At 39.3% G+C, this 21,716-nt stretch overlaps 1 protein-coding gene across 1 annotated transcript in view; it reads left to right on the top strand.

Moving 5' to 3' along the window:
- CDYL2 (chromodomain Y like 2) overlaps nt 1-21,716 on the top strand; it is an 80,588-nt gene that overhangs the window by 36,040 nt on the left and 22,832 nt on the right. The window lies entirely within an intron of this gene.

The raw sequence follows: 21,716 nt of genomic DNA, 5'->3' as shown, positions 1-21,716 counted from the left end.
GGTAGTTATGATGTCATGGAATTGACTGAGTCTCCCATTTTCAGTGGTTTTCTGGAGGTATTTTGCTGATTTAAGTAAGGTATTGGTGTTCTAAAGCCAAGTGCCTCTTATTTCTTTAGTGCCCTAAAAATGATGGGAAAATAGACTGCTGGTTTTGGATAATTTACCAGAAAAATTCAATAGTGTTAATCTAGGTTTTCTCTTGCATTTGGGATTCATCAAAAACTCACAGGAATGAATTCCTGTTTCTATTCTACTGTTTTGTTTTGAGACTACACGGTTTTCTTTCCCATGAATCTCACGGGTTCTTCTCAGCTTTTAAAACTCAGGAATTGGCTTGATCTGGGTCAGGAGAAATAGCTGATAGTTCCCCTTCAGGGAGTAAGGAGGGCAGAAACCACGATGCTTCTCAGTGGTACAGAGGTGGGTTCCTACCAGTTCGCACTATTCGGTAGAACCGGTTCGTCAAATCTACCAAACCGGTTAGAAGAGGTTCCACCAGTGGACCTGGAAAGCAGGCCACACCTACAGAAGAGGTTCCAAATTTTTTTGAAACCCACCACTGGTCCTTGGATATGATTATTCTACACTATCATGCTCATATTTATAAAACTCAGTGCCTCTGTGAAGGGTAAGGATGACTACTGCGTTTGTGGTGCGATCAGAACATTGCGTGTGTTGAAGTTGTTTTAACGCAAACCAAAGATGCCTTTTAAAAAACAAGTTTACATCATAGTCTTATGCATGCCAGTGCTGTGTGTGAGGTAATTTAAGGTGGTTCTGACAAGTGTCGTCGGCATCTTCATATCCGGTCACATGGGCGGCAAGCCACTCCCATCCGGTCACATGGGTGACAATCCATTCCCACAAAGGAGGCCACACCCACAGAGTAGATTCGAACAATTTTGGAAACTCACCACTGCAGTGGTAGCTACAACCCTCTGAAATACTCTTGCAAGTAAAATAAAATTGAAGTCAAATTGCATTTAGGGAAATGCAAAAACGGAGGTTTTTTGGAAAGTGTCTTTAGTTCAAAATTAGCATGTGTTTTTATTTAATTAATGTGTTTGATTCCTTTATGATGTGTTAATTTTAGATGTTTTTAATTAGAAGAACTATAAATGGATTAGGTTTTTTGTACAGCATCTTGTAAACTGTTGAGAGCCATTCTTGATTGCAGGAGAATAGGCATGCCATTAATTAAACTGTGAGAACCACTGGTTGACTATTCCTTTTGCTTATGCTACCCAATATCCAAGTCTTGTTATGGTTTTATTTATTATTTAGTTGATCTAATATTTGCCAAACCATTTTTAAAATTCAGAATATTATTCTTTGCATCTTTTTAATCAAAACTGAGCCCACCCTCCAGTGGTAAAATTCAACAATTTTTACTACCGGTTCTATGGGCATGGCTTGGTTGGCATGGTGTGGCTTGGTGGGCATGGCAGGGGAAGGATACTGCAAAATCTCCATTCCTACCCACTCTGGGGCCAGCCAAAGATGGCTTTTGCTGGTTCTCCGAACTACTCAAAATTTCCACTACCGGTTCTCCAGAACCTGTCAGAACCTGCTGGATTTCACCCCTGCCACCACCACCCAAAAATAAGATGGGAAATAGAAAGTGGATAAAAAGATAAGAAGGGATCAGCAGTCAAATGTCCAATGATGGCAGAATCCCAACATGGATGAATTAATGTTTCACTGTGAGCATAATAGTCTGTGAAATCCAACCAAATAGCTTTATGCATGTTCACATATTGGTGTAAGTTGTCAGTTCATTGAGTGACAAGGAAAGAAGTGTTTCAGTTCCCTGCTGTATCAGCAGCATGGATTTTTCTTTCGAGTGTTGCAAAATGAGCCACTGGGATGTGTTAAAGAGACATTAATCTCTAGGAGCTAAATAAACATGTAAAAGCTTCCTAGATCACTATGGAAAGTTTTTGACAGATGTGTCTAGACAAGATGTGATAAAACTTCTCCAGAAAGAAGGCAGAGCTGCATTATTGAACATCTTGTTAAGAAAATGTTCTGATCTTGCCATACCACCAAGTTCTATTATAAATAAAGCCTTCAGCTTCCGTTATCTCAACTATCATGTTTAATGAGAAAGGAACATAGTCGCACATATCAGAAAATCGCCATTACTTAGCTGTCAGGGGTGGGATTTAAAAATTTCAGCAATCAGCTCTCTACCTAGGTGCTGGGTGGGCGTGGCCATGGTAGGCCTACGTAGCCTCCTGCACCATGGTGTGTGGGTGTGGGAGTGTTTTCACCCTCCCGAGGCGCCGGCGGCTTTCCTTGAGACTCTGGAGGGCAAATACAACCTCCCCCATGCTCCAGTGGCCCTCTTTTTCGACCTAAATGCAGATAGTGTTGAAGTTTGAAATCACATCGTTGAGAGAAAGTGTTGCTTTGGGATGAGTTGGCTTCACATCTGGCACATAATTAAGATCATTGTCTGCACCCAGGTTATGTAACTTTGGTTCAACTTGGTCTGCAGCAACATGTCCTTGAATAGAGCTTCAGAGCCAATGTGAGAAGACTAGTTGGGATGGGGGCTGTTGGTCTCTGAATTTGATAATGGTAATTCCACAAACATCTGGTTGGTCTCTTTGAATGCTAGATATAATTGGCTTTCAGAAGGGTCAATGCAGTGGTGAAATTCACATTCTTTTAATACCGGTTCTGTGGGCGTGGTTTGGTCAGTCTGGCAGGGGAAGGATACTGCAAAATCTCCATTCCTACCCATCTCTGGGGCCAGCCAGATGTGGTATTTTCCGGTTCTCCGAACTACTCAAAATTTCCACTACTTGAACTCCAGAACTTGTCAGAACCTGCTGAATTTCACCCCAGGTTAATGCAGTGTGTAAGTTCAGTCAAAGGCAGACTACTGGGTCTAAATCAGAAGAAGTTTAGGTCAGAGAAATAGCATTGACTTGAGGTTCATAAGAGGAAACGATGCTAAGCATATTACCATTATTATATTGAGGATCATCTAGGAAGATTTAATGCTGTACATTAAGTTCTGCAGTGGAATAAGAAGAGAGGTAAACGGCTAAGGCTGGAGTAGAAAATCAGATGACTTGTGATTTGTATACTTCACACCATTAAAAGAGAGTTCACACGTTCTCCAAATTCTTCCACAACATTATTGACGTTGAAGCTTAGATCTTTTTCAGTTACCATATCTATGGTTATCTTTGGGCCAATTTCTTGATTTTCAATATATTGTACTATTATTTTGATATTATAATGTATCCATTTCATGATGAGTTAGTATATGAATCCAGTTAATACCTAGATTATGCAATTATGATTATGATGAAATTGTTGGTAATAGTTGAATCCACTCTTATTCATACTTAGGGACTGATTGAAACCATTAATAAATGTATATGTGTGTGTGTGTGTGTGCGCGCGCGCGTGTGTGTGTGTGCGTGCGCCACTCACTCTTGTTTGTTTGTTTGTTTATTGGATTTATATGCCGCCCTTCTCCCAAAGGACTCAGGGCAGTGTACAACATAAAAAAAACACATATTACAAAAGTTAAAAAGGAAATTAAATAAAGTATCCAAAAACAAACCCAATTAATATTAAGAATAAAATTTAAAAAATTAGATTAAAATTAACAATTAAATTAATCATTTATTTTATTCTGTTCAGGCCAGGCCGGCTTGCTGGAAAAGCCAACTTTTTAGGGTGCATCGGAAGGACCGGAGGTCGGGGATTATGCAAAGCTCCGGGGGCAGCTCATTCCAGAGGGAAGGCGCTCCCACGGAGAAGGCTGTCCCCCTGGAGGTTGCTAGCTGACACTGTCTGGCCGACGGCAGAGGAGGCCAACTCTGTGGGATCGCACTGGACAGTGGGAGGCTACTGGTGGCAGTAGGTGGTCTCGCAGGTACCCTGGGCCTAAGCCATGGAGCACTTTAAAGGTCATAATTAGTACCTTGAATCGCACCCGGAAAACAACCGGCAACCAGTGCAGGCTGCCTAATAGGGGTGTAACATGGGGGCACCTTGATAACCCATGCGACCACATTGTGGACCAGCTGAAGCCTCCGGGTGCTCTTCAAGGGCAGCCCCATGTAGAGTAGTCCAGGCGAGAAAGGACAAAGGCATGAGTGACTATGCACAGAGCATCCTGATCCAGGAAGGGGCGCAACTGACGTACCAGGCGAACTTGGTAAAAGGCCCCCCTGATCACGGCCATCAGGTGTTCTTCTAAACTAAGCCGTGTATCCAGGAGGACTCCCAGATTGTGAGCCCTCTATGAGGGGGCTAAAATTTCTCCCCCTATCATCAAAGATGGAACAAGATGCACAAATCGGGATGACGGAAACCACAGCCACTCCGTCTTGGAGGGATTGAGCCTGAGCCTGTTCCTCCATATCCAGATCCGCACAGCCTCCAGGCATCGGGACATCACATTGATGGCATCGTTTGGGTGGCTTGGGGTAGAGATGAAAAGTTGGGTATCGTCAGCATATTGATGATACCGTACCCCAAAACCACGGATGATCTTGCCCAGCGGTTTCATATATATGTTGAACAGGAGGGGTGAGAGAACCGACCCCTGGGGCACCCCACAAGTGACTCTTCATGAAATCTTCATGAAACCACAAAACCTACAAATTTGAAATTTGGCACGTATGTTCCTCTTGGTTTCTAGGTGCTTGCTAAGAAAGAATTTTTCGAAATGACCATCAGATCATTAGTATTTTTATATAGCGATTAACATGCTCTGATGCTAAGGAGTTCTACTCCCCCCCACACACGTGAAAAGAACTCTGTTCCAACTGCCAGTCGCCTTATATTAATACACTCTGATGCTAAGGAGTTAGACATTCTACTCCCTCTCCCCACCTGAAAAGAACTCTGTTTCATCTGCCAGTTGCCTCACATTCCGTTACCTCAGTTCAAGCTGGCAGACGTTCCACTCTTTCACTTAAAAGCAGTCTGGGACTGCTTACTGTACTAAATGTCAGTACGTAACCACAGTTTCTATGCCTTCCATAGTGGCTTCTGACTCAAGATGGTGGGAGCGATATTCCCTTATGTGTTTCAATCACTGTTCACCACTGATCCAACGGATTAAACCGGAGTGAATCGGATTTCTCCAGCATTGCCCGATCACATAGTTTTGTCGTGAAGCACGGGTATCCCGCTAGTATTTAACATACTGTAACTATGAATAGCAAGTCCCGTTGGCTTCAATGGTTCCACTCTTAGATATGATCATGCCAACAGTCCAAGCAAAACCACTGGTTCTCCTTTCATTTTCCAGCTGTTGGGCACTGTGCAACTTGAAACATCAAGGAAGTTTGCTATTTTTAGATGGCTTTTGAGCCCGTTAACTGACAAAAAGCTTTCCAGCATATATTCAGATGAAATGTCCTCTCTTCTTCACACTCCTACTCTATTTGTTCCTTCAAAGCTTTATGCTTTGCTGCTCTCATTCAAGTCAGTTCACTCCTGCTGGTAGCCACAAAAGGAAGCTGGATTCTTTTATTATCATTTTTATCCCAACTTCTCCGAGGCAGACATTTTCCTCATGAGGCAGGATGCCAGTCTGCATAGCTTGCTTTGGTTCAACCATGTAGTCTTGTGTACAAGAGCACAACCAAAAGGAGAAAGACGGCAAAATATCAGAGGCAAAGAACAACAAAAGCACCATACCGCCACTAGAAATAAGGGAGGGGAGAATTAATTAGCTGAATTAATTAACGACAGTGCTCATTTTTTTACCTGGGTTTTTTAAAAAGCCACTCAAGGGTTGGGCTGAGCAGTGAAATCAAGTAAAACCTTGTGAAAGAACGCAGAGAAGAGTGACAAAGATGATTGGGGAGCTGAAGGCTAAAACATAGGAAGAATGTTTGTTGGAATTTGGTATATCTAGTCTAGTGAAAAGAAGAGCTAGGGATGGCGTGATAGCAGACGTCCAATATTTGAGAGACTGCCACAAAGAAGATGGGAGGTCAACCTATTTTCCAAAGCACCAGAATGGCAATATAAGAAGCAACGAATGGAAACTGAACAAAGAGAGAAGCAACCTGGAACTAAGGAGAAATTTCTGACAATTAGAACAATTAACCAGTGGAATAGCTTTCCTCCAGAAATTGTGGGTGTTACAACACTGGAGGCTTTTAAGAAGGGACTGGACAACCATTTGTCTAAAATGGTACAGGATCTCTGACTTGAGCCGTGGGTTGGACTAGAAGACCTCCAAAGTCCTTCAAACTCTGCTAGTCTGTTATTCTGAAATTAATTCAGCAATTTGTGGATAAATGTTGGCTTTAATTGGCCTTCCTGCCAATCGTCAATTACTTTCTGATTTCAAAGGACAAATTTTGCAGGATGTTTCTTATTCAAACAAAGGACCCTTTACAAAAATATTGACCCTGGCAGTTGAGATGTAAAAATAGCACTGGGTGGGTACACGGTGGCTTAATGTTTTTAACATGGTTGCTTTAACTCCTTGATCCTTTCATTGGAAGAACATTTTAAGATAGCATCTTCTGAATAAAACGAAATGCAGGGCAACTATCCAGCCTAATGAAAATCACTCCAGAAACACCCTCCTAAAATTTTGCTCACTAGCTCATTTGTTCTTAAAATCCACTTACCCCTGCAGCTAGTTATAAAAAATTTAAATTTCATGCATACAGCAATGTCCTTGCAACTTGTCAAGAATTTTACTTATCCTTTGCATCTCCAAGCTAATTTGTTCAAGTTCTTCCTGCTGACTGCTCTGCAGCTATTCATTATAATTGGTGACCTATGGGTGGGGATTGAATGAATGGGCTATTTGTGAGGGCAGCAGCTATTCTGAAGTTCTGAAGAACCCCAAAATATCTCTGAACCAAATTCTCTGGAAGGAAATCATCACTTTGATGTTTTCAAATAAATTTCACACTCTTCCTGGAACAAAAGAGCTACTCTCAGCAATCAAAAAAAAACTTTTTTGCCCATTCAAAATAAATAATAATAATAATAATAATAATAATAATAATAATAATAACTCCGCCATTGCCGGTCCCAAGCCCGGATGAGAAAGGAGGAAGGTTGGGATCAGGTTGGCATCTGGTCCCGTAAAAAACCCCCCGCCAACCCATACAATATGGTGAAAAAAACAAATAAGAATTCCATACCGCATCGGTCGTCGCGCGGGTTAACAAGGGCCGCGGCGGATGTTGGGGTCCCTGGACATCCGTCGACAAGTGGGCTACAAGTGGACCAGCCAACAAAACGACAAAAATATAGTGCAGATGAAAACCGTGCCATAATGGCCTGTTACTACAACTCAGAGCCAGAAAAAAGAGGCTATTTAAAGCGAATGTATGAATTATGGAAACAACAATATCCAGATTCAAATGTTAGTGAACAACGACTAGCAGATCAAAGGCGATTTATTATACGGAATAAAGTGTTTAGTGAAGTTGAACATGAGGAAATTCAGGCAAATTGCAAAACCCAAAAAACAATATCACAAGCGGAAATAACTGATATTCAAGACACAACTAAAGACATTATAGTAGAACTCCCAGAAGAAGCTCTTAGGGAGGAAATAACATCACCACCACTAGAACCAGTTATCACTGAACCAACTGATGAACTAACTCAAAAACAAAAAGAATTGAAGGATAAGATCATGGAGCATTTTCTGCTTAATGAGGAAAGGCAACGTTTACCATCACTAAAAACTGTGCCGAAGAAAATTTTGGCCCCTATCATGAAAATGGTTAATGCAGTGTTTTCAACAATTGAACCGGGATCCATCTTGGAAACAAACCAGTTAATGTACAGCGCAGCTGTAATAGTCACTAATGAACTAGGCATTAAATTAAAGTACCTAGTCATACAACAGAAAAAGTATCAAAGCCAAAGTGGAAAATCCGTTTAGAACAAAAAATAAAAAAATTAAGGGCAGATGCTAGTAACTTAAAGAACATGCATGAGCAACGGCTTAAAAACAACAAAATCATAGATCGGCTAATCAGGAGATATAGATTGGATACAAGAAACATCAATGAAGCTGTAGAGATTGTAAAACAGCAGATAACAGCAACAGCTAGAAAAATTGAAAGATATGAGGCACGAATCATCCAATATAAACAAAATCAGCAATTTCGATCAGACCAACGGCGTTTTTATCAAAGTCTTAATGTAAATGGTGACACCAAAAGTGAAAAACCAGAAAAACAGGCCACAGTTGAATTCTGGAAAGAATTGTGGGAAAATGCAAAGGACTACAACAAGGAAGCAAAGTGGATACATGACTTTGAGAAAAGCATTGGCAACAAACAAATGCAAGTATTAGAAATAACAACTGAGATGGTCAAAAATCGAGTTAAAAAGGTAAAGAATTGGACATCACCTGGAAAGGACCAATTACATGGTTTCTGGCTCAAATATCTGACCAGTTTACATGCAATATTGGCCAGGCAACTGAATGAAATTTTACAAAAGGGCCAAATTGATGAATGGTTGACAACTGGAAAAACATACTTGATTCAGAAAGATCCAACTAAAGGAACAACACCTGAAAACTATAGACCAATAACATGCTTGCCAACAACCTTCAAATTACTCACAGGCATTATTGCAGATAACATGATGGATTATTTGGAAACAAACAACATCTTGCCAGTAGAGCAAAAAGGCAACAAAAGAAGGAGCAGGGGCACAAAAGATCAGCTTCTAATTGATAAAATGATATTAGAAAATTGTAAGAACAGAAAAACGAACTTGAATATGGTCTGGATTGATTACAAAAAGGCATTTGACTCACTGCCACATAGTTGGATCATAAAATGCTTAGAAACAACTGGCATTAGCAAAAATATTACATCCTTTACTGAAAAGGCAATGAAACAATGGAGAACTGAGTTGGCAGTAGGGAATGAGAGCTACGGAATGGTTAACATCAAGCGAGGAATTTTCCAGGGTGATTCACTTTCACCTCTTCTCTTCATCATCGCAATGATCCCACTATCAGTAATCTTAAAAAAAATGAAATTAGGCTACCAAACAGCCAAAAAAGCTGAAAAAATTTCGCATTTATTATATATGGATGATTTGAAACTCTATGGAAAGTCAGAAATAGAAATCCAATAATTGACAAACACAGTCCGAGTATTCAGCACCGATATTTCAATGCAGTTTGGCATGGAAAAATGTGCCACTGTATCCATAAAAAGGGGCAAAATCACTGCATGTGAGGGAATTGAAATGCCCAATGGCCAATTAATTAAATGCAAAGAAAATGAAGCCTACAAATACTTAGGCATTCTGCAGTTGGATAACATCAAGCATGGAGAAGTAAAAACTATTGTCAGGCGAGAGTACACCAACAGAGTTAGGAAAATTTTGAAATCTAAATTGAATGGTGGAAATACAATCAAGGCCATAAATACCTGGGCAATACCAGTTATAAGATACACAGCTGGTATAGTTAACTGGACACAAGCTGATTTGGACCTTTTGGACCGAAAAACCAGGAAACTAATGACAATGCACTACAGTTTACATCCACGTGGTGATACTGATAGACTGTACCTGCCCCGAAAATCAGGTGGCAGAGGATTATTACAAGTGAAGCAAACAGTTGAAGAAGAAAAACATGCACTGGCTGATTATTTAAAAGAAAGTCAAGAACATCTATTAATCGAAGTAAAGAACAAAAATCTACTGAAGGCCCAACAGACGAAACAAGAATACAGAAAAGATGTGATAAAATCAAGAATGGAGAGTTGGCAGAACAAAGCACTGCATGGCCAATTTCTGGAAAAAATAAAAGATAAAGTGGACAGTGAACAAACTTGGTTATGGTTAACAACAGGTACATTAAAGAAAGAAACAGAGTCACTAATCCTGGCTGCGCAAGAACAAGCTATCCGCACAAATGCCATTAAGGCCAAAATCGAAAAATCCTCTGATGATGCCAAATGCAGACTTTGCAAAGAAGCTGATGAAACTGTTGATCACATACTCAGCTGCTGTAAAAAAATCGCGCAGACTGATTATAAATTGCGGCACAATTCAGTAGCACAAATGATCCATTGGAATTTGTGCAAAAATTATAATATTAAAACAGCAACAAACTGGTGGGAACATCAGCCTGAAAAAGTCACCGAAAATCAGATGGTCAAGATCTTGTGGGATTTCCGTATACAAACCGACAAAATACTGGCGCATAATACACCAGACATCACACTGGTTGAGAAAAATAAGGTCACAATCATAGACATCGCAATACCAGGTGATAGCAGGGTCGCCGAGAAGGAACATGAAAAAATCGCAAGATACCAGGACTTAAAAATCGAAATTCAACGACTATGGCACAAACCAGCAGTGGTAATTCCAGTGGTAATTGGCACACTGGGTGCTATTCCAAAAGCACTGGAATTACATTTAAAACAGTTAAAAATTGACAAAATCACCATCAGTCAAATGCAAAAAGCCGCACTGCTTGGATCTGCACGCATATTAAGAAAATACGTTACGACGTCCTAGGCCCCTGGGTGGGGCCCGACTAGTAACCAATGCCAAATCCGGTGAAACAACTGGCCGCTGTGATACAATTGTATAATAATAATAATAATGAGAATCCCTGGTCATCTCAATGTTCTGCGATGTGTTCCTTCTTTCTAAATATTGAAGTATTACTTTAGGAAATCTTGATGTAGATCCACGTCAACTGACGGACCCTTTTGTGCCCAGATGCTACTGCTGTCTTGGCAACATCAGAATTTGCCTCGGTTCCAAATTTCAGAAATAGGAAGGTTCCCCTCACACATATGTGCTAGAGATTCCTCACTCTAGGGGGCGGCGCTCATCTCTGTTTCAAAGCCAAAGAGGCAGCACTGTCCAAAGATGTCTCCGTTGTCATGTGGCCAGCATGACTAAACACCGAAGGCCCACGGAGTTCTGTTACCTTCCTACCAAAGGTGGCCCCTATTTTTCTACTTGCATTTTTATGTCCTTTCGAACTGCTAGGTTGGCAGAAGCTGGGACAAGTAATGGGAGCTCACTCCGATATGTGGTGCTAGGGCTTCGAACCGTCAAACTGCCGATCTTTCTGATTGACAAGCTCAGCATCTTAGCCACTGAGCCACCATGTAGGAAGAAGGATAAAAAGAGAAGCCGATTTTGCTTGCAGTGAGAGACCTTTTGGAGACGTAGAGGAAGAGGCGGAAGAGCAAAGAAGAATACAATTGTCACCCTTTGCAGGCCAAGGTCTTTACACATTAAAATTCAGTCACACCAGAATTAAAAAGTAGAGTTCCCGCTGCAAATGAGCTCAGTTTGCAGATGTGAGAGATTTTCTGGTTGTCTCTCAGTCCGTGCTGGTCCATACTTTGATAATGTCCAGAACATCTGTTGTGGTTTCTTTGACTCCCAACTATTTTCTGTCATCTTCTTACTAGCATGCCCGGCCTTCTGCTAACTTCTTTCAGAAAATGTAATAAAAAGTGGTTGTTTTCTTCAGTCTTTTTTTAAACAAAAGTCCTCACTCTTTCCAGAGGTTTAACTCTCCCCACAATTTGTAAACAAATACCTGTTCTATTTCACATTTTTTTTTAAAAGCAATCTGACTAATAGGGGGGAAAGACTTACTGAACCAATAAAGGATTTATAAAAGAATGTGAAGATTTCTGACTTTCCAAAAAGTTTCAGGAGACTAAATAAACTTAAAAATAGAATAAATATAAAAGTGTGTAGACAGGAAAGACTTTCCTTTAATTGAGTATTAAAGAAGTTTTAAAGTATCTGTTTAAGGATTTATTTTAAAAAGTCATTTTCAGAATTAACAATAAAATGGTGATTAGAGTGTTGATTTTAGAAAGTTATAAATGGACTATGGGTCCAAATGGATTAAATAAAATTTGAAAATGTTATTACAAAGCTTCCCGTTGGAAACTATTCATGATTTTGCATTTGGAGACAAAACAACATAATAAGATGAGACTTTGAAGATTGGACACTAGAGGGCACCAGAAAGAAATAAAACAATGGACATATTGAGGGATATTTACCAGCAATGGACTCAAAAGTTAGCTTTAAAGATGTCTGACATTATTATTTTTTAATGAATATTTTTTATTTTCATTTTCATAACACACACTCACATGTATACTATACATAGCCCATATCGTATAGTAATAAATAATAATTACATCAGTTCCTCTTGTCAACAATACCCAGAAAAATAGAAACCCATTATAGCTCTTCTACTCTCCATACATCTCTATCTTCTACCACCCTCCAACTTTCTATCTCCCTCCATCATCCTTTTCTACTCTACTTTCCCTCCCTTTCTACTGCTCCTCTCTCTACAATCCACTCCTCCTTATCCTTCTCATCTTCTCCCCTTACCCTATCCTTCTCTTCCCATTCTTCTCCCTTCTATTTCCCACTCCTCCTCTCCTTGGTGTATTTCCTCTACAATGTAGACAATGTCAATATGCTTAACATATCCTAGTTTCAAAGAAAAAATAGTAATAATAATAGTAATGAGAATATAAGAAAAAAAAACAGTATACATGTGGGGTCAAATAACATTAAAATCTAACACGTCTCGTCAAACCTGATATATATCCCTCCCCCCACCCTCCCCCCCAGCCCCCCACAACCTACCCCCCCCCCGACTTCCCAGAACCCGTACACGGTATAGATTTTTAACAAACACAGTCTAAAATATATTGGAAAAAAGAATAAGAAATTGATAACATCTTTACATTGAACTTAGCTCCTCCTTGTTAAACTAACTGTAAACAATTTAAAACATTCCTGATCTTAAGCATAAGCTATCTGGAATTTCTTAGTCCCATATTTATTTTGTATATAGTCAATCCATTTTTTCCAGTCTCGTTTATATCTCTCATTTGAGTGGTCCTTAAGATATGCAGATATTTTAGCCATCTCGGCTAAATTTGTGACTTTCAATGTCCATTCTTGAATTGTAGGCAAGTCTTCATTCTTCCAGTATTGCACCACCAACAGTCTTGCTGCAGTTATTAAATGCAAAATCAAGTTAATCTCTACCACTGTACAGTCGGTAATTATACCTAACAAAAATAACTGAAGAGTAAACTTTATCTTTTTTTTAAGAACATTTTGCATAATCCACCATATTTTTATCCAAAATGCCTTAACCTTTTGGCAAGTCCACCATATGTGGAAATATGTAGCATCGAGAGAACCAAATCTCCAGCATTTGGGTTGTAAATTCGGATACATAGAAGCCAACTTTTTAGAATCTAAATGCCATCTATAGAACATCTTGTAAAAATTTTCTCTCAGATTTTGGGCTTGTGTAAATTTTACATTTCTTACCCAGATTCTTTCCCATGTATCCAACATTATTGGTTCTTCAATATTTTGAGCCCACTTTATCATACAATCTTTAACTAGTTCTGTTTCAGAATCCATCTGTACTAATACATTGTATATCCGCTTTATATGCATTAAACTTTGATCTCTTATTTGTTTAAATAAATTATCCTCAACTTGCATGAAACCAATTTTTTGATCTGTTTTCCACCTGGCCTGTAGCTGTCCATACTGGAACCACGTTTGAATTACGTTTTCCTCTTTTAATACATCTAAGGATTTTAATTGTAATACACCCTTTCTAGGGTAAGAAGCTGTCTGTAAGTAATTATATCCTGTTTTTGTGCTATGTTCATATTCTCTATTGCGTGTCTAGGAATTGCCCACATGGGTATCTTGTCATTTAATTTGTATTGATATTTTTTCCAAACCCGCAGTAAAGCATTCCTTAAAATATGACTTTTAAAGTTTTTGTCCACTTTTTTGTTGTATAACAGGTAAGCATGCCAGCCATATACCAAATCATGTCCCTCGATATTAAATATCCTATCATTAGTTAAGTCAATCCAATCACTAATTACAGATAATACTACTGCATCATAATATAATTTTAGGTTGGGTAATTTCCAACCTCCCCTCTCACGCACATCTTGCATTATTTTTAGCTTTACTCTCAGCTTCTTTCCTGCCCATACAAATTTATTAATACCCTTCTGCCATTCTAGCAGGTTCGCATCTTTTTTAAGTATAGGTAGCATTTGGAAAAGAAATAAAAATTTAGGTAGAATATTTATTTTCACTGCTGCTATTCTTCCCAGCAAAGATAACTGCAACTTGTCCCATTTTTTCATCTCTGTCTGTATACTATGCCAAAGTGGTTCATAATTGTACTTATATAATTTCCCATTTGAGGTTGAAATATTAACTCCCAAGTATTTGACCTTCTTAACTGTTTCACATCCTATCATTCCTCCTAGTTCTTCCTTTTGTTTAGTATTCATATTTATAGCTAGTATTTTTGTTTTCCCTAGATTTATTTTAAAGCCAGACACTTGACCATATTGGTTAATCGTATTCATTAAGATCATACTAGATCCCTGCGGTTGATCTAATATTATAACCAAGTCATCCGCAAAAGCACGCACTCTATATTCTTGCTGCCTACTCTTAATTCCCTTTAGACCCTCCAAGCTCCGTATTTTGTTCAGCAGTATTTCCAAAGTTATAATAAACAGTAGTGGAGACAAGGGACAACCCTGTCTTGTACCTTTTCCAATTTCAAAAGAGTCTGTTAAACTTCCATTGACTATAATTTGAGCCATTTGCTGTTGATATATTGCTTTGATTGATTGTAAGAAATTTTCTCCTATTTGCATTTTCTGCAAATTGGTTTTCAACAGGAATTGCCAATTAACTCGATCAAAGGCTTTCTCAGCATCCAGAAATATGAATGTGGCAGGAATTTGATTGTTCTTTCCCAAGTATTCTAATGCATTAATAATTAATCTTACGTTACTTCTCATTTGTCTCCCTTGAATAAAACCTGTTTGATCACTGTGAATCAATTGTTGAATAACCAACATTATTTGCTAGTATTTTAGTAAAGATTGTATAATCTACATTAAGTAATGAGATAGGTCTATAGTTTTTTGGTTGAGTAATATCTTGATCTTCTTTAGGTATCAGGGATATAAAAGCTGTCTTCCAAGATGGGGGTACCTTACCTTCCGTTTGAATCTTATTAAATAATTCCTTAAGAGGTTCTACCATTTCTAATTGTAGATTTTTATAGTAAGCCGCTGTCAAGCCATCTGTGCCAGGTGCCTTCCCTGCTTTTAACTGCTTAATTACCTGCAGAATTTCTCCCGAAGTTATTGGTTGATTCAATTTTTGCTTCTGCTCTTCTTTAACTATGGGTATTTTTTCTTTGTCCAAGTATCTCTATATATCTAGGCCGTTAATTTTATCACCCTTATACAGCTCTGTAAAAAATTCCCAGAAGGCCTTTTGAATCTCATCCTGTTGGAACACTTCCTTCCCTCTATAGAGCAATTTAGTTATGTTTCGAGAATTTTGTTTTTTCCTAATCTGATATGCTAACCATCTGCCAGATTTATTTGCATTACAAAAGGTATTATGTTTTGCGTATAACAGACTAGTGGCTACCTGATCTGTGATCAACATGTTAAATTGTTCCTTTAATATGGTAATTGCTTCTTTAATCTTTGTATCTCCTGGTTTTAAAGTTAACTCTTGCTCTTTCTTCCTGATTTCATCTTCCAGTTCTGTTCGTTTTACCCCTTGGTTATGTCTATGTAATCTATTTATATTTATCAAAACTCCTCTCATATACGCTTTACTTGCATCCCATACAATTTCCATAAGTGTGCCCTTATTCATATTAAAAACAAAGTATTCTGTTAGCAGTTTTTTACATTCATTAATGTACTTTTCATATCTGAATAAATTTTCATTCAATCTCCAAGACCTTCTTGCTTGTGTCACCCCTCCCAACTCCATCCAACTGGATTGTGATCTGATAAAGCTCTAGCTGAGATCTTTGTCTTCTTCACCCTGGAAAGCAAATTGTTAGTAATTAATATAAAATCGATCCTAGAAAAGGATTGATGTCTATCAGAGAAAAAGGTAAAGTCATGTTCTTCTGCATTTCTTTCTCGCCAAATATCTCTCAATTCAAAGTCATCCATCATATCGAAAAAAGACTTAGGTAGTTTTGCTCGCATTTGAGTATTTGGGCGAGAAACCAGAAAAGATGTCTGACATTATTGATAGACTTAATCATATGGATGCGAAAGAAGTTTTACTGGACAAAGACTGAAGTTGGTGCAAATATGGACTTAAAAATGAGAAGCTAGAAGAAGGGTATGGAAAAAGATGAAATATTGAAGTACAAATGAAATTGACTGATGTTCTAATAATTAAAAATCAGGTGTAAATAATGGATCAGAAGAATGATTTGGGACAACCTTTCTCTTTTGGATTTACAAAAAGGACTACTAAAAACCAGCAGAATATATTGGATAATCTTTTTTTATTGGATTTATAAAAGAGATTTGTTAACTATCAGTAAATTTTGTGAGAAGAGACAAACTGAAAATGAAAAGAAACCAATTCTATTTGGACACTATTTGAAGAGACTAACGATTAAGATTGTTGGGAGCAAGTTTGAATTAGTTTTATCTATATATATAATCTTCAATAATATTATTCCCCCCCCCACAAAAAATAATCATGCCGATGGCTTCTTCTAGTAATCAAAGTCCTTGTCAAATTTCTCAGCTACCCTACATTTCTTCTCAGTTTGAACTGCTCCATAAATGCAGCCACAGACACGAAGAATCCATTCTCTTTCTTCCTCTTGGTTTCTTATTCATCTGTTGTTATTGTTTGGATACTTTCTGCTATTAGCTCAATTGCATTATGCTTCTAAACAGCTGAAATTTTTGCAACAGATCACAGTTACTTAAAATATTAGACATTAGTAAAAATATGGGTTTTTTAATTTAAAAAATCAGTGAAATGTGAAGAAAGCTACAAACATATATGTGCAGAGCATTAATATAACATATGGACTCTATTATTGTGGTGTAGAGCAGTGACTTGAAATCAAGTGATTGCATTAGACTGCAGGAAGATAAAAATGGAATAAATGAATAAATCCATATAAGAGAACATTTGTAGCTCAGGGTTGAACTGTGAAGTTCTGGGTTGTTTTCTTGCAGACATTTCATTACCCAACTAATAACAGCTTCAGGTTGATAGGTACCTAGGTTAGGTAACTTGGTTCACCAGGTAGCAATCTTCAGTTTGATTCTGGAAATGCTACATTAGTTGAACATCTGCAAGAAAACAACCAAGCTCAGAGAGCACCAAGGAGTCTACAAATAAATACATAAATATTCTCCCTTTTCTTAAACTGTGCATTGGGAAATGGCAGCACCTGTTTGATTCAGTATTACTCATTACATTATTATTAAATCAATACTACTGTCATCATTGTGTTCTGTGTAGCTGTTCAAGGAAGGGAAGGGAAGGGAGGGGGGAAAGGAAAGGAGGAAGGGAAGAGGAGGAAAGGAAAAGAAAGGGAGAGAGGAAAAATTAAAGGAAGAGAGGAAAGGAAAGAAAAGGGAGAGATGAAGGGAAGAGGAGGAAAGGAAAAGAAAGGGAGAGAGGAAAAATGAAAGGAAGAGAGGAAAGGAAAGGAAAGGGAGAGAGGAAGAGAAGAGGAGGAAAGGAAAGGGAGAGAGGAAAGGAAAGGAGGAAAGGAAGAGGAGGAAAGGAAGGGAAAGGAAGAGAGGAAAGGAAGGGAAAGGAAGAGAGGAAAGGAAAGGAAAGGAAAGGAAGAAGACGCTGTACTTATTAGAAGATGCTCTCTGTGGCTTTGGATTCTTTTCCTAGCACCAAAGGGAGAACCTTGTCCTACTCTCTCCAGGCATAACTTTGATCCTCCTTTCCATCACTGCCATCTGTTGTTTCAGTGAACTTTGGAGGAGAATGTGCAGTTTAAGTTGCTGTTAGATTAGGTGTATTCCATGTTTATTTAAGGCCCAGCAGGCCGCGACCCACCACCATGTGTTCTGCGAGCCCTCTGTTTTCCACTTTGCCCAATTAAAATAAATGATCACCTGCAGGTGAAATTTTGCTTGAATGCCCATCAATGGGGGCTCCTGGCTGAACTTAGGCTGGGGCGGGGGGGGGGGTGCTTTCTGCCTCTTTATTCGCTTTTCAACCACTTGGCGAGCTGCACGGCTTTCAGCAAATGAGGAAACAACCAATTATAACGATAAGCTGATTGATGAAAAGGCTTGTGTTGTGTTGCATTTCCCTCAAGGATTAACCCCCCTGCCCTCTTCTGTTACACTCCGTGTTGCCAGCAGCTGTTGCTTCCTCTTCAAAAACAAGTCGATACCCATCACAGGAAGCCCACAAGGCTATTTTTCTTCCATTGTCCCGCTCGTTTGTCATAGCTTTTTCCCTAAGCAGCAGAAGATTTTAAGGCAGTTTGAGTGAGTTTCGGTTTCATTATAACTACGGAGACAGTTATTTTTTTATTATTATTATTGAGAGCTGTTGGTCACCTGGTTAAGGGCATCTTATTCCAAAACCTGTGTGTTTGTCAGTCATTACAAAAAAAAAAAGAGTTGTTTGTTTTAAATATCTTGCTTTTAAATGTTTGTTTTACCACCAAGATTTTCTTTAGTGAAGACTGTTCACTTGTACATGGGAAATGACAGGGCCACCCGAGAGGATGATTAAGTGCTGGAACGACTAATATGGGCCCCCTCACCTACACATTTCCTTGCATTCTTGAGCTCCAGATTTTTGAGATGACATTTCATAGCCATTCATAAACTGAAATGAAATGTAAAGTATATTCCTAAACCAGATGAAACTAAACTTGCAAACTTAAATAAATAATGAAATTAAAATTCAATAAATTATATCAATAATTGTTCACAGAGTTTAAGGTGAATAAAGATTATGTCAAACAAGGTTGCAACAGTGGTGGGTTCCGGATCACGTTGCAATTGGTATGATTGCAATAGGGCCCGGCATCCACTACATGAAGGCGTGCAGCACGCGCATGCATTCTTACCTCTTGCAACATCTCCGCGAGCCTCCCTGATGCTCCATCTGCTCGGCGGAGCATCACGCAGGCACCGTGCGCTCCGTGCACGTGCGCAGAAGTGCCGAAGAGCTCAAATACAGGTAATGAGCTCAAGCGGGCGGGTGGGTCCTCCAGATCACAGTACCGGAACGGTACCAGGTGCTCCAGGTAGGCACCAGTATGGCCGTACCGGGGCGTACAACCTGCAACCCACCACTCGGTTGCAAGGTGGTTTTGCTATACACACAAAGTACAGAGTATGAACTATATATCCAATATTGTTTTTCTTTTTAAAAAATTGGTTTTGTAAATTTTTTAAAAAAACCATTCCTCTTCATTGGTCCCCTTTGAGCTCCGTGGGCCACGGAACAATGTACCAGCTGCAACCTCTCCACAAGATGGGGAAATGACACTCTTGTTTTTTACATGATGCTTATTGCCTGCAGTTATCTTAAACTTCCTATTTTTAAACAGTGTTTTTTAATGGGTAACAAACTTTCCATCTATCAAGGGATAAATGCAAAGGTGGGTTCCAACCAGTTCGGACTGGTTCGGTTGACTAAGTAGTATCTCAGCCTGCCACGCCCTGGAACCGGTTCTATCAGTGGCGGCACCATCTTGATTTTCAGTTCTGCACATGCGCAAAATAATCTTCATTGCACAAATTTATTTTTTCCCCTTTTCTAACATTGAGCGCATGCGCAGACCTTTTTAGGTGCAAATGCGCACCTAAACAATTTTTGTGCACCGAACCAGCAGTAATGCCGGCAGTAACCCACCCCTGGATAAACGTACTTCTCAAAGGATGGGAAGGATTGAGTTTGACTGTTGAATTTTATATTTCCAGAATTGAAAGAAGCAGAATTATTGATATGTTTCTCCAGTTCAGAAAATGTTGAAAGAGTTCTTGGTGCAAACGAGCACTACAACCTATCCTTACAGAAGTCCTGCTCTGCCGTAATATGGCAGAGACATAACTTAATGCCACTTTCCCACCCCCCCTTTAAAATATCTGCCTAATGCAAAGTGCTTCAAAGCTGTTTGATCAACCTTCATTTTACTTTAGAAAGATACTGCTGCAAAACACATTTCATGATTTTTTGTTTTGCGGAGGGAGCAGTGTTAACTGCCTTTGGTTTTCATGCCCTGCCTCCATAAAGGGGAATGTTTAATTGATTAACTTAGCCGGTATTTTTTTATTGGAGTAACTGTTCCCAAGCTGGCATGCATCAAAACTAGGATAACAATTCTCATCATCACAATGGCTGCTGGGTTCTAACATTTCAGATTGCAAAAGTCTTGGATTTCATCCAGACCATTCTTTTTCTTATATTTTGTTTTATGACCTTTGTGAAAGAAAGCTGGTCATTTACAGGATATAGCCATGAATATTCTTTTAATGTTCCTAACAGTGAGAACAATCAACCAGTGGAATGACTTGCCTTCAGAAGTTGTGGGTTCTAATCAATGGAGGTTTTTAAGAAGAGAGTGGACGGCCACATGTCTCAAATTCTATAGTCTCCTGTTTGAGCAGAGGGTTAGAGTAGAAGACCCACACACACGCAGGTCCCTTTCAGCCCTATTTTGATTGATTGATTGATCTGCCACAAAAAATACAGACCTGCTTTAATCAGAATAGAATTGGAAGGGACCTTGGAGGTCTTCTAGTCCAACCTCCTGCTCAAGCAGGAGACCCTTCACCATTTCAGACAAGTGGCTGTCCAGTCTCTTCTTGAAAACCTCCAGTGATGGAGAACCCACAACTTCTATAGGCAAACCGTTCCACTGCTTAATTGTTCTTTGACACAAAGGCTGTAGATACTCAGAGGTGGTCTAAAAACCTCTTTCATTCTCAAAATTCACCATGAAGGAGAAAAAAAGTAAACATGGATTTAATATTATTTAAATTATAGGCAGCCCTTATTTAATAATTGGAACAGGCATCTCAGCCGTTAAGAAAAGTGGTTGTTAAGTGAAACTGCAACTGTGCTTATGATCTTCCTTTGTGAAGGTTGTAAATGTGAGATCTGGTCATAAAGTTACTTTTTGACAATCATTGCAGCTGCGAACAGTTGCTAAATGAGGCAGTCGCTAAGCAAGGTCTACCTCTAAAGTCAGTTAATACCTGTGCATTGCCAGGATTTAATAATGTCCTCCTGTTCTCCAAAGATTTGAGAGTAGCCGTGTTCTGACCTAGGCTTCCTCCAAAAGTACGAAGTAGATTTCTGGTCCCGACAAAACCTCTTTTATTAAACAAATGTGAATTCCTCTCATTCACATTCAGCAAAGGCTTGGTAAACAGTCTTTCAAAGGTGAAGTTATGACCACAGACCTTCTCTAGCCTGGAAAGTTGCCAAGTAAATATTTTCCAAATGAGGTGCTGTGCAAGGAAAGACTTGGCACAGAGTGTCTGAGATTCACAGACAGATCTTCACACTCCTGAAACAAATGAACTCCCTGTTCGCTCCTCTTTTGTTTCCTATGGGAAGGGCCAATCACCTCCAAGGTGTGGCTTTACTCCCAAGTCAACCCTGCTTTCTTAGTTGTTCTTGTTTTCTGGCAGCCCTGCGCATGCGCACACTGGGAACAGGCTCCAGCTGTTCCTCTGCCTCACTGCTGTCTAGCTCCCTCTCGGCTTCCAACCCAGAGTCCTCGTCGGAGCCTTCCCCAGCCTCCAGGACTGGCCCATATTCCTCCCCATCTCCTCACTGTCCGACTCTGCTGCCAGCTCTGCTGGCCACTGGCAGACCAC

Source organism: Thamnophis elegans, chromosome 14 (assembly GCF_009769535.1).
Source record: "Thamnophis elegans isolate rThaEle1 chromosome 14, rThaEle1.pri, whole genome shotgun sequence".
NCBI classification, from domain to species: Eukaryota; Metazoa; Chordata; class Lepidosauria; order Squamata; family Colubridae; genus Thamnophis; species Thamnophis elegans.
Note: the sequence above shows the minus strand (reverse complement) of the source record. Positions and strands in the feature narration are given on the sequence as shown.